Source organism: Somniosus microcephalus, unplaced genomic scaffold, assembly GCF_052327205.1.
Source record: "Somniosus microcephalus isolate GS21.2 unplaced genomic scaffold, FLI_Smic_1.0 unresolved_chr1, whole genome shotgun sequence".
Classification (NCBI taxonomy): domain Eukaryota; kingdom Metazoa; phylum Chordata; class Chondrichthyes; order Squaliformes; family Somniosidae; genus Somniosus; species Somniosus microcephalus.
In genome coordinates this window covers 95,792,092-95,802,229 of record NW_028225179.1, presented here as the reverse complement: position 1 = coordinate 95,802,229, position 10,138 = coordinate 95,792,092, and positions in this window count along the sequence as shown.

The window sequence follows — 10,138 nt, the reverse complement described above, 5'->3', positions numbered from 1 at the left end:
TCATATGGCAGCTGTGAAAGAATCTGCTATTTTCGTTTACACCTCTTCTAGACCCATCTTTAGTTACTTTATTTGTCCCATTACCAGTGCCTTTTGCCTTGTACATTCATCCCATTTTAATTTAAACTCTCCTGCTTTCCACCCTATCACAGATTTTCACTTTTGTTCTTTCCTCTCCTCCCCACATTCCCTGCCACTGCACTTGCTTAAAGCTTATTACATCTCTAACTTTTTCCAGTTCTAACGAAAGATCATCAGCCTAAAACGCTAACTCGGTTTCTCGTTCCACAAATGCTGCCTGACCTGCTGAGTATTTCCAAAATGTGCTGTTTTTATATCAGATTTGCAGCATGTGACGAATTTTGATTTTGTGTTGCAATGTGGTTGACTCTTAATTGCCCTCTGAAATGGCATAGCAAGTCACTCCGTTGTGCCAAACCGCTACGAAAAACAATAATAAGAATAAAACCGGACACACCACCAGGCATCGACATCGGCACCGTCTTCGGACATGTAAAAGGCACACCCAGCCCAGTCGAATCAACGTACACCTGCTCATCAATGCGCAGTTTGAGTACTGCAAGGACCACGCTGCTCCAGACCTCATTACAGCCTTAGTCCAAACATCACTACAGGAATAAATTGTGGAACCATTCCAGGTCCAGTTATATTCAACTGCTTTACCAATCACCTTCCTTCCATCACATAGCCACAGTTGGGGCTGTTCGCTGATGACTGCACAGTGTTCAGCTCCATCTTCAATTACTCCAATAATGAAGCAGACTGTGCCCGCATGCAGCAAGAGCAGTAGTGATGTCATGAGGTTAGTGGATTGGCCTCCTATGACGCAAACCATCTTTCTTTCTGCCAGGTATGGATGCAGCCAATGGTGTTTCCCCTTTATCCCCATTGACTTCAATTTTATTAGGGCTCCTTCAGGCCATACTTGCTCAAATTCTGCGTTGATGTCAAGGCCAGTCAGTCCCACCTCACCTCTGAATTCAGCCCTTCTATCCATGTTTGGAATAACGTTGTAATGAGGCCTGGAGCAGCGTGGTCCTTGCAGAACTGAAACTCCAGGCTTAGTCTGGTAAGTGGCAAGTAACCTTCACACTAAACAAGTGCCAGGCAGCGACCATCTCCAGCAACAGAGTTTAATCAAATCCCCATGACATTCACTGCCATTACCATCGGCGCATCCTCCACCATCAACTTTCTGGGTGGCGACCATTGACCAGAAACTGGACCAGTCATATAAATTTAGTGGCTACAGCAGCAGTTCAGGGGCTGGGTATTCTGCAGCAAACGGGTAACCTCCTTACCCCCAAAGCCCCTCCACCACCTGAAAGGCAAAAGTCAGGACTCTGATGGACGACTCTCCACTTGTCTGGATGTGTGCAGCTGCCAGAACACTTAAGAAGACCGAAACCATCTAGGACGCCACAGTCCACTTGACAGACAGCCCATTCACCAACTTAAACATCAACCCCTCCACCACCAGCTCACCATGGTTGCTGTGTGTACGAACTGCAGGATGCAGTTGAGCAACTCGCCAAGACTTCTTCGAAAGCACATCCCAAACCTCCAACTTCTACCACTTAAAACGACAAGGGCATTGGTTGTACAGGAAAACCATCACCTCCAAGATCCCCTCCAAGTCACACACCATCACGACTTAGAAACATATCGCTGTTCTTACATCGACGCTGTGTCAAAATCCTGGAGCTACCTATCTAACAGCATTGTGGGATTACCTGCACCACATGGGCTGTGTTGCTTTAAGAAGGCCGATCACCAACTTTTGCAGAGCAACTAGGGATCGGCAATAACTGCCAGCCTGGTTAGAGATGCCACATCCCGGGAATTAATAAAAAAATGAATTTAATCCCGTTTGCTACCCGTCCTCTAATTCAATGCCCAGTAATCTTTTCTAGTAATCTCCCACATGGCATTTTCTCAAGACCTTCTCAATGGCTAACATTTAAGGAGCGAATGCATGAATTGCAACAGCTATACATTGATTTCTGGTGCAAAAACACAAAAGGAAAAGCGGCCCAACCATGGCTAATAAAAGAAATTAAGGATAGTATTAGATCCAAAGAGGAGTCCTATAAAGTTGCCCGAAAAAGTAGCAAGCCTGAGGATTGGGAGCAGTTTAGAGTTAAGCCAAAGAGGATCAAGAGATTGATATGACGGGAAAAATAGAGTTTGAGAGTAAACTTGCATGGAAAATAAAAGCAGATTGCAAAAGCTTCTACAATTAGGTAAAAAGAAAGGATTAGTGAAGACAAATCTAGGTCCTTTACGGTCAGAAACGGTAGAATTTATAATGGGGAACAAGGAAATGGCTTGGCAATTAAACAAATAATTTGCTTCTGTCTTCACGGAGGGGGACACAAATAAGTTCTCAGAAATGCTAAGTAACCAAAGGTCTAGTGAAAAGGAGTAATTAAAGGAAATTAGTTGTAGTTAAAAATAGTGCTGTAGAAAGTAATGGGTCTGAAAGCTGATAAATCCCCAGGACCTGATAATCTGCATCCCAGAATACTAAAAGAAATAACCATGGAAATAGTGGATGCATTGGTTGTCATCTTCGAAAATTCTATAGATTATGGAACAGTTCCTGCAGATTGGAGGGTGGCAAATGTAACCCCACTATTTAAAAAGGAGGGAGAGAGAAAACAGGAAACTACAGACCGCTTAGCCTAACGTCAGTAGTAAGGAAAATGCGAGAGTCTATTTTAAAGGATGTGATAAGAGGACACTTAGAAAATATCAACGGGATTAGACAAAGTCAACATGGATTTATGAAAAAGGAAATCGTGTTTGACAAACCTACTGGAGATTTTTGAGGAAGTAACTGGCAGAATAGATGAGGGAGAACCAGTGGATTTGGTTTATTTGGATTTTGCGAAGGCCTTTGATAAAGTCCCACATAAGAGGTTAGTGTGCAAAATTAAAGCACATGGGATTGGGGGTAATATACTGGCACGGATTGAAAATTGGTTAACAGACAGGGAACAGAGAGTAGGAATAAAAGGGTCTTTTTCGGGATGGCAGGCGGTGACTAGTGGGGTACCACAGGGATCAGTGCTTGGGCCCCAGCTTTTCACAATATATATCAATGATTTGGATGAGGGAACCAAATGTAATATTTCCAAGTTAGCTGACGACATGAAGCTAAATGGTACTCTGCGTTGTCAGGAGGATGCAAAGAGGCTTCAAGGTGATTTAGACAAGTTGCGTGAGAAGACAAATAAATGACAGATGCAGTATAATGTGGATAAATGTGAAGTTATCAAATTTGGTAGGAAAAACAGAAAGGCAGAGTATTAATTAAATGGTGATAGATTGGGAAATGTTGATGTACAAATGGACCTGGCTGTCCTTGCACACCAGTCACTGAAAGCAAACATGCAGTTGCAGCATGCAGTTTGGAAATCAAATGGAATGTTGTCTTCATTGCAAGAGGATTTGAGTACAGGAGCAAGGATGTATTATTACAGATGTACAAGGCCTTGGTGAGCCGATACCTGGGGTTCTGTGTGCACTTTTGTTCTCCTTACCTGAGAAAGGATACACTTGCCATAGAGGGAGTGCAGCGAAGGTTCACCAGACTGATTCCTGGGATGGCAGGACTGTCGTATGATGAGAGATTGTGTCGACTAGGCCTGTATTCACTAGAGTTTAGAAGAATGAGAGGGGATCTCATTGAAACATATACATTTCTGAAAGGGCTAGACAGACTGGATGCAGGGAGGATGTTTCCCCTGGCTGCGGGGGGGGGGGTCTAGGACGAGGGTCACAGTCTCATTATATGGTGTAGGACATTTAGGACTGAGATGAGGAGAAATGTCTTCACTCAGAGGGTGGTGAACCTCTGGAATTCTCTACCACAGAAGGCTGTGTAGGCCAAGTCACTGAATATATTTAACAAGGAGATAGATAGAATTCTAGATGCAAAAGACGTCAAGGGATATGGGGAGAGAGCGGGAATATGGTATTGAGATAGAGGATCCGCTACGATCATATTGAATAGCGGAGCAGGCTCGAAGGGCCGAAAGGCCTACTCCTGCTCCTATTTTTCTATGTTTCTATGTTTCAAAGACACAGTATACCACATCAGCCACATTCCCCCTCCGTGCCATGTCTGCTACCTCCACAAATTATTCAATGAGATTTGTCAATTTGTCAAGCACAATCATCACTTTTGAATTTCTTGCTGGTTACTTCTAACTACTTTTCTTTATCTAGATACTTTACAATTTCATCCTTAGGGAAAGATTCTAAAATCTCCCGAACACAGATGTTAGTCTAACTGGTTTGTCATTACAAGGATTAACTCTATGTCCCTTTTAAAAAGGGCTCATATCCGCACTCAAAGTTGCCATGATGTATAATGTGTAGGACCTCTGCAATGTCCTCTCTCACCTCACAGGAACAAAACAACATAGGGACATAGAACAGGAATCGGCCATTCAGCTCCTTAACCTTGATCCGCCTTTCAGTTAGATCGTGGCTGATCCGTACATTAACTCCATGTATCTGTCTTTGCTCCTTTTCCCTTGATACCCTTATCCAACAAAATCTATCGATCTCAGTCTTACAATAGTTAATTGACCCCCCAGTATCCAGAGACTTTTGAGGGAAAGAGTTCCAGAGTTCCACTAAACTATGTGTGAAATGTACATCATGATTTCACTGGTGAATGGCCTAGTTCTAATTTGAGGATTCTGTCCCTCAGCTTATCTTCCTTATGATCCGAGGATGTAACTGGTAAAATGGGAGAACTAGTGGCTGTTGTGTACTTGGACTTTCAGAAGGCTTTCGATAAGATCCCTCATAAGAGATTAGCGTGCAAAGTTAAGGCACATGGGATTGGGGGCAAGGTAATGATTTGGATAGAGAACTGGTTGGCGGATAGAAAGCAAAGAGTTGGAATAAACGGTTTGTTTTCCGAATGGCAGGCAGTGACTAGTGCGGTACCACAGGGATCGGTCCTAGGGCCCCAGCTGTTCACAATATATATTAATGCTCTGGACGAAGGAACTGGATGTAGTATCTCCAAATTGGCAGATGACACAAAGCTGGGTGGGAGGTTATGCTGTGAGGAGGATGTCGTGAAACTCCAGTACGATTTGGACAGGTTGGGTGATTGGGCAGAAACATGGCAAATGCACTATAATGTGGATAAATGTAAGGTTATCCACTTTGGTGGCAAAAGCATGAAGGCAGATTATTATTTGAATGGCAATAGATTGGGAGAAGGGGAAGTGCAAAGAGACCTGGGTGTTCTTGTGCACCAGTCGCTGAAGGTAAGCATGCAGGTGCAGCAGGCGTTTAAGAAGGCAAATGGTATGTTGGCCTTCGTAGCAAGAGGGTTTGAGTATAGGAACAAGGATGTCTTGCCACAATTGTACAGGGTCTTGGTGAGACTGCGCCTTGAGTATTGTGTGCAGTTTTGGTCGCCTTATCTGAGGAAGGAAGTTCTTGCCATGGAAGGAGTGCAGCGAAGATTCACCACGCTGATACCAGGGATGGCAGGAATGACGTATGAGGAGAGATTCTGTCGACTGGGCTTATGCTCACTGGAGTGTAGAAGGTTGAGAGGGGATCTCATCGAAACCTATAAAATTCTGTCAGGCCTGGACAGATTAGATGCAGGAAGGATGTTTCCGATGGCCGGGGATTCCAGAACCAAGGGTCATCGTCTAAGGATAAGGGGTAAGCCATTTAGGACTGAGATGAGGATGAATTTCTTCACCCTGAGAGTGGTGAACCTGTGGAATTCTCTGCCACAGAGGGAGGTGGAGGCCAGTTCATTAAATATATTCAAGAGGAGTTGGATATATTTCTTAAGGCGAAAGGGATCAAGGGATATGGGGAGAAGGCAGGGACAGGGTAATGAATTTGGATGATCAGCCATGATCTGATTGAATAGCGGAGCAGGCTCGAGGGGCTGAATGACCTACTCCTGCTCCTATCTTCTATGTCTCTATGTTTAGGATGTATTAATGGATGGTGATGCCATCTCATTTAAATATCACCAGTGATAACCCGCATCACAACAGTCACATCTTTTTCATTTCTCGAGTGGAAACTAATTTGTTGGATCGGCTGGTGTGAGGAATTTCAGTAAGTCCCCGATAATAGTGTTGGTACTAACAGTCCCACCGGGGGTCCAGCCACGGGTTTGTTTCTCTAGCTGGACCCCAGTTGCACTGCTGAGAAGATCTGTAATACCAGGCTCATTTGGCGTCCAGCTGTCTGAGTGATAGAGAGGTCAGGAGCGAGGAGACTCCCATCATGAGAATTGCCTCCCTCCATTGCACCTCCTTCAGCGCATCCCATCCTATTTGAGGCAGACGGAGTTTCTGCACCAACTGGGTCCTCTGAGAAATTTACAGCCTAGTTCTGGCGCCCGTGTAATTGGGTTACACCCAAATTTCCACGGCCGCATTGTAGTCTGGGATGACTTAGACCAGGATTGTAGCATTAGCCCGGTGAAAATTCAGGACCAGGCAGCTACAAACATTGATAGTGCCAGTCCTCACACAGAACACAGAAACCCCACAGTGCAGATAGAGGCCATTTGGGCCCATCGAGCCTGCACCGACACATATCCCACCCGATCCCCTACACCAACGCATATCCCACCCTATCCCTGTAACCCCACGTATTTAATCCCCCTAACACTAAGGGTCAATTTATCATAGCCAATCAACCTAACCCGCACATCTTTGGACTGTGGGAGGAAACCGGAGCACCCGGAGAAAACCCACGCAAACACGGGGAGAATGTGCAAACTCCACACAGACAGTCGCCCGAGGCCGGATTCGAACCCGGGTCTCTGGCGCTGTGAGGCAACAGTGCTAACCACTATGCCACCGTGCTGTCCTACTGACAAACAAACCCGTATATCATCATTACCCCATATGTGTCATTGTTAATCTGAAAACATATGAATGAAAGCCTCCCCTTAGATTGATTGACCCATGACTCCATAACTGCATCTTTCAAAATAACTAGAAATCCAAAATAATTAAAGTAATATTCTGGTGTTCGTGTTCCTCATTACCACTGGGAAATGTGAATAACAAGGTTCTATTCCTGCTGAGCAGTGGAGTAAAATCAGCTGTTTAATCATTGTTTTACGTGACTGTGACTTATATCAATTGTTACCTGATCTAATTGCCACACGTGAGCTTTCTCAAAAGTAGAATTCGGTTTCATTGAAATACATCCCATCTGTGTAAGAATCACAACAAGAGCTAACATTGCCTCTAAGAAAATGGAACGATCTATTATTCCACAGATAGAAGAAATTTACTATCCGATTCTTGCACTGGTTGGTGTTCCTGGTAAGTTACTATAAAGTTATTCCGTGTTTTCCAGAGTGTCTCTGTATTACTACTTTTTATGCCGGTTTAATAATGTCATCTTTTGAGATGTACAGTTCTAATTACTGTCAGTGAAATAGTTTAATACAAAGTAATCGCTACGGCCTGATATATATGTAAATAGCAGTTTGTTTAATGTTAAGCCAGTGCCACTCAGTGTGTGTCAATATTCTGCGTTCAGTAAACCTGCCACATAGGAGCCAATGGCCGTCCCACAATCCTATTGTTGTATTAGTTATTCAGCATTAGAACTCAACTTCATTTCAATCTGTAGTTATGTTTTGTTAAGCCAGGTTATTACAACGTCAACAGTTTGCATTTATATAATGCCTTTATCGTAGAAAAGCATCCACAGCGCTGAAAACATCCATGTTCCCAATACAGACTTTGAAATAACGTTTTATATGGTGCACATCTGTTACATCTTCGGGAATTCCTTTTCCAAAGTTACAAACAGAATGGGCCAAAAATGTGGGTACCCACGTGCGAGTAAGCGTTGTGTACTCACATGTAGGGCCAACGAAAGTGCCGGATTCGTGCATGCACTGGAAACCGGAACTGCCGTTCCCTTGAAGGAAGGGATTCACAGGTCAAACGTGTGCACCAGAGAGGCAGCGTGTATGCCTGGAACTTCCAATTTTGTTACATGTTTCACCGTGCGGGTAAGTCCCTATCAGCTGCGCATGAAAAAAGCAGTTGCAAGGCCTGATTTTAAAAAGGTAAGAGGTTAATTAAGTAAAATTAAAACATTTTTCCACAGGTTTATCGTTTTAAAATACTTTAAAGAAACTTAAGTTTATTTTAGCCCCGTTAAAAACCTTAATTAATTTGTTCAAAAATTTAAATTTTTGTTTAAAATAGTTAATTTACGTAATTTATAATTATTTTAAAAGTGATTTTTATAAACTTTTTTTGAAGTTTTACTTAGGTTTTGGGGCCGATCTCTATTCATAGATTGCACAGTTCTTCCTGTTAAATCTATGAATGGAGATTCCCTGCTCCGATTGGCTTCCCATGGCTCATGTGATCCCAGGGGATGCTGCGAACTAACTTCGCTGCTGGGATAGGCGAGCGCTGCACAACGGCAGCTGGAGGAGGCCCAGGATCGAAATCCCATTCCAGCACAATGGCAGGCGCGATATGTAAGTGCAGGTCAAGGGCTTGCGCCCGCGGGAAGCCTCCTACCCGAATTTATGGCCCATTGTCACCTATTCTTGGCAGCACGCTTCAGTACAGATGTCAAGGCCTTAGCGAGGGTGCTGGTGAAATTTATTGAACTGGTTCTAAGGAATCAGACACTTCAGTTAAGCGGATGATGCAAGAAACTTCGTTTGTTCTCCTCAGAGTCGAGAAGCTTAAGAGAGATTTGATAAAGCAGCTAAAAATCATGAAGGCTTTCTAAGAGCAAATACGAGGAAACTGCTTCCAGTGGTAGCAGGGTCCACAACCAGTGGACAAGGATTGAATATAATTGGCAAAACAAGCAGAGGCGACATGAGGGGATAAGCACCACAGCGAGTTGTTATGATTTGCAATACACTGCCTGAAAGGCTGGTGGAATCGGATTCAATAATAATTTTCAGAAGTGAATTCGATGAATCCTTCAAGTAGACATTTTACAGGATTATAGGGAAAGAGCAGGGGAGTGGGTCTCATTGGAAATCTCTTTCAAGGAGCCGGCACAGGCACGTATTGCGTCATTCTAAGATTCTAATTGTTATGCCCTCTTTGACCTCCGCGCTAGGCTTGTTAATACCTCCAAAATTTCAACTTCACTGCTGATCAGATGCACACAACTGACTGTATCACTTTCTGTGTTTATCTATGAATGTTCTTCGATCTCACCATGAAACCCCCTGTATATAAATTAGATTTAATATAAATTAGAGCAGATAACGGTGCATCTTGATGTAACTAAGAACTAGAAGCAGCTAATATATAATAATTTATATGTAATAAATGTGTGCATTTAATACATCAAATGTCCTTGTATAAACCTATAAATAAATATACACAGCTTAAAGAATATTGTAATATGATTGTAGAAGTGGAGATTGCGAAATATTTTGTTTCAAATGTATGAAGAGATTAATATCCTGGACTCCTTACTCTTTCAATGTGCGATATCACAGCAAAGTATCCTATTCCCTGGCTAATAGGAGTCTACCCAGTTTGGCCTAATCTGTTTGTTCAAATGACTGCAACTAATTTCAGTCATGACGTCATGCTTTTTTGTCGCTGGATGTTTCTCTCGGGTATAAATATGACTTTGTTTTGAAAACAGAAGTTCTGCGAGTCCACAACATGAACAGACAAGGTCGCTTCTCTCCAAAATGGGACAGCCGGTAATCATACAGATAGAAAACATTTACTATCCGATTCTTGCAGTTATTGGTTTTCCTAAGACGCTTATAATCAGTTAATATTCATCTTTATCACTGTGTCACGGTGTCTCTGCTCCTGCAGTTGCTCCATCTGTCTGTTTGGATGTACTTGTTTTGTGGACATTGATTACTGCCACCAAAGAAATAAAACAAAACGCTCCAAGATTCTGCCCTACTCCTCCTGGACGGGATTTTGTGGCAGTAATAATGGTGATGTTAGCAGCACTCGCCGTTATCTACGTGAACTCGGACCACAGCTTCCAGCGACCACACCGGTGCAGTTAAGTGCAGAAATCAGGAGGTTGTTGTCCCTGATGCCCTGTTCCTCCAAAAAGGGCGCAATTATAGTAGCTC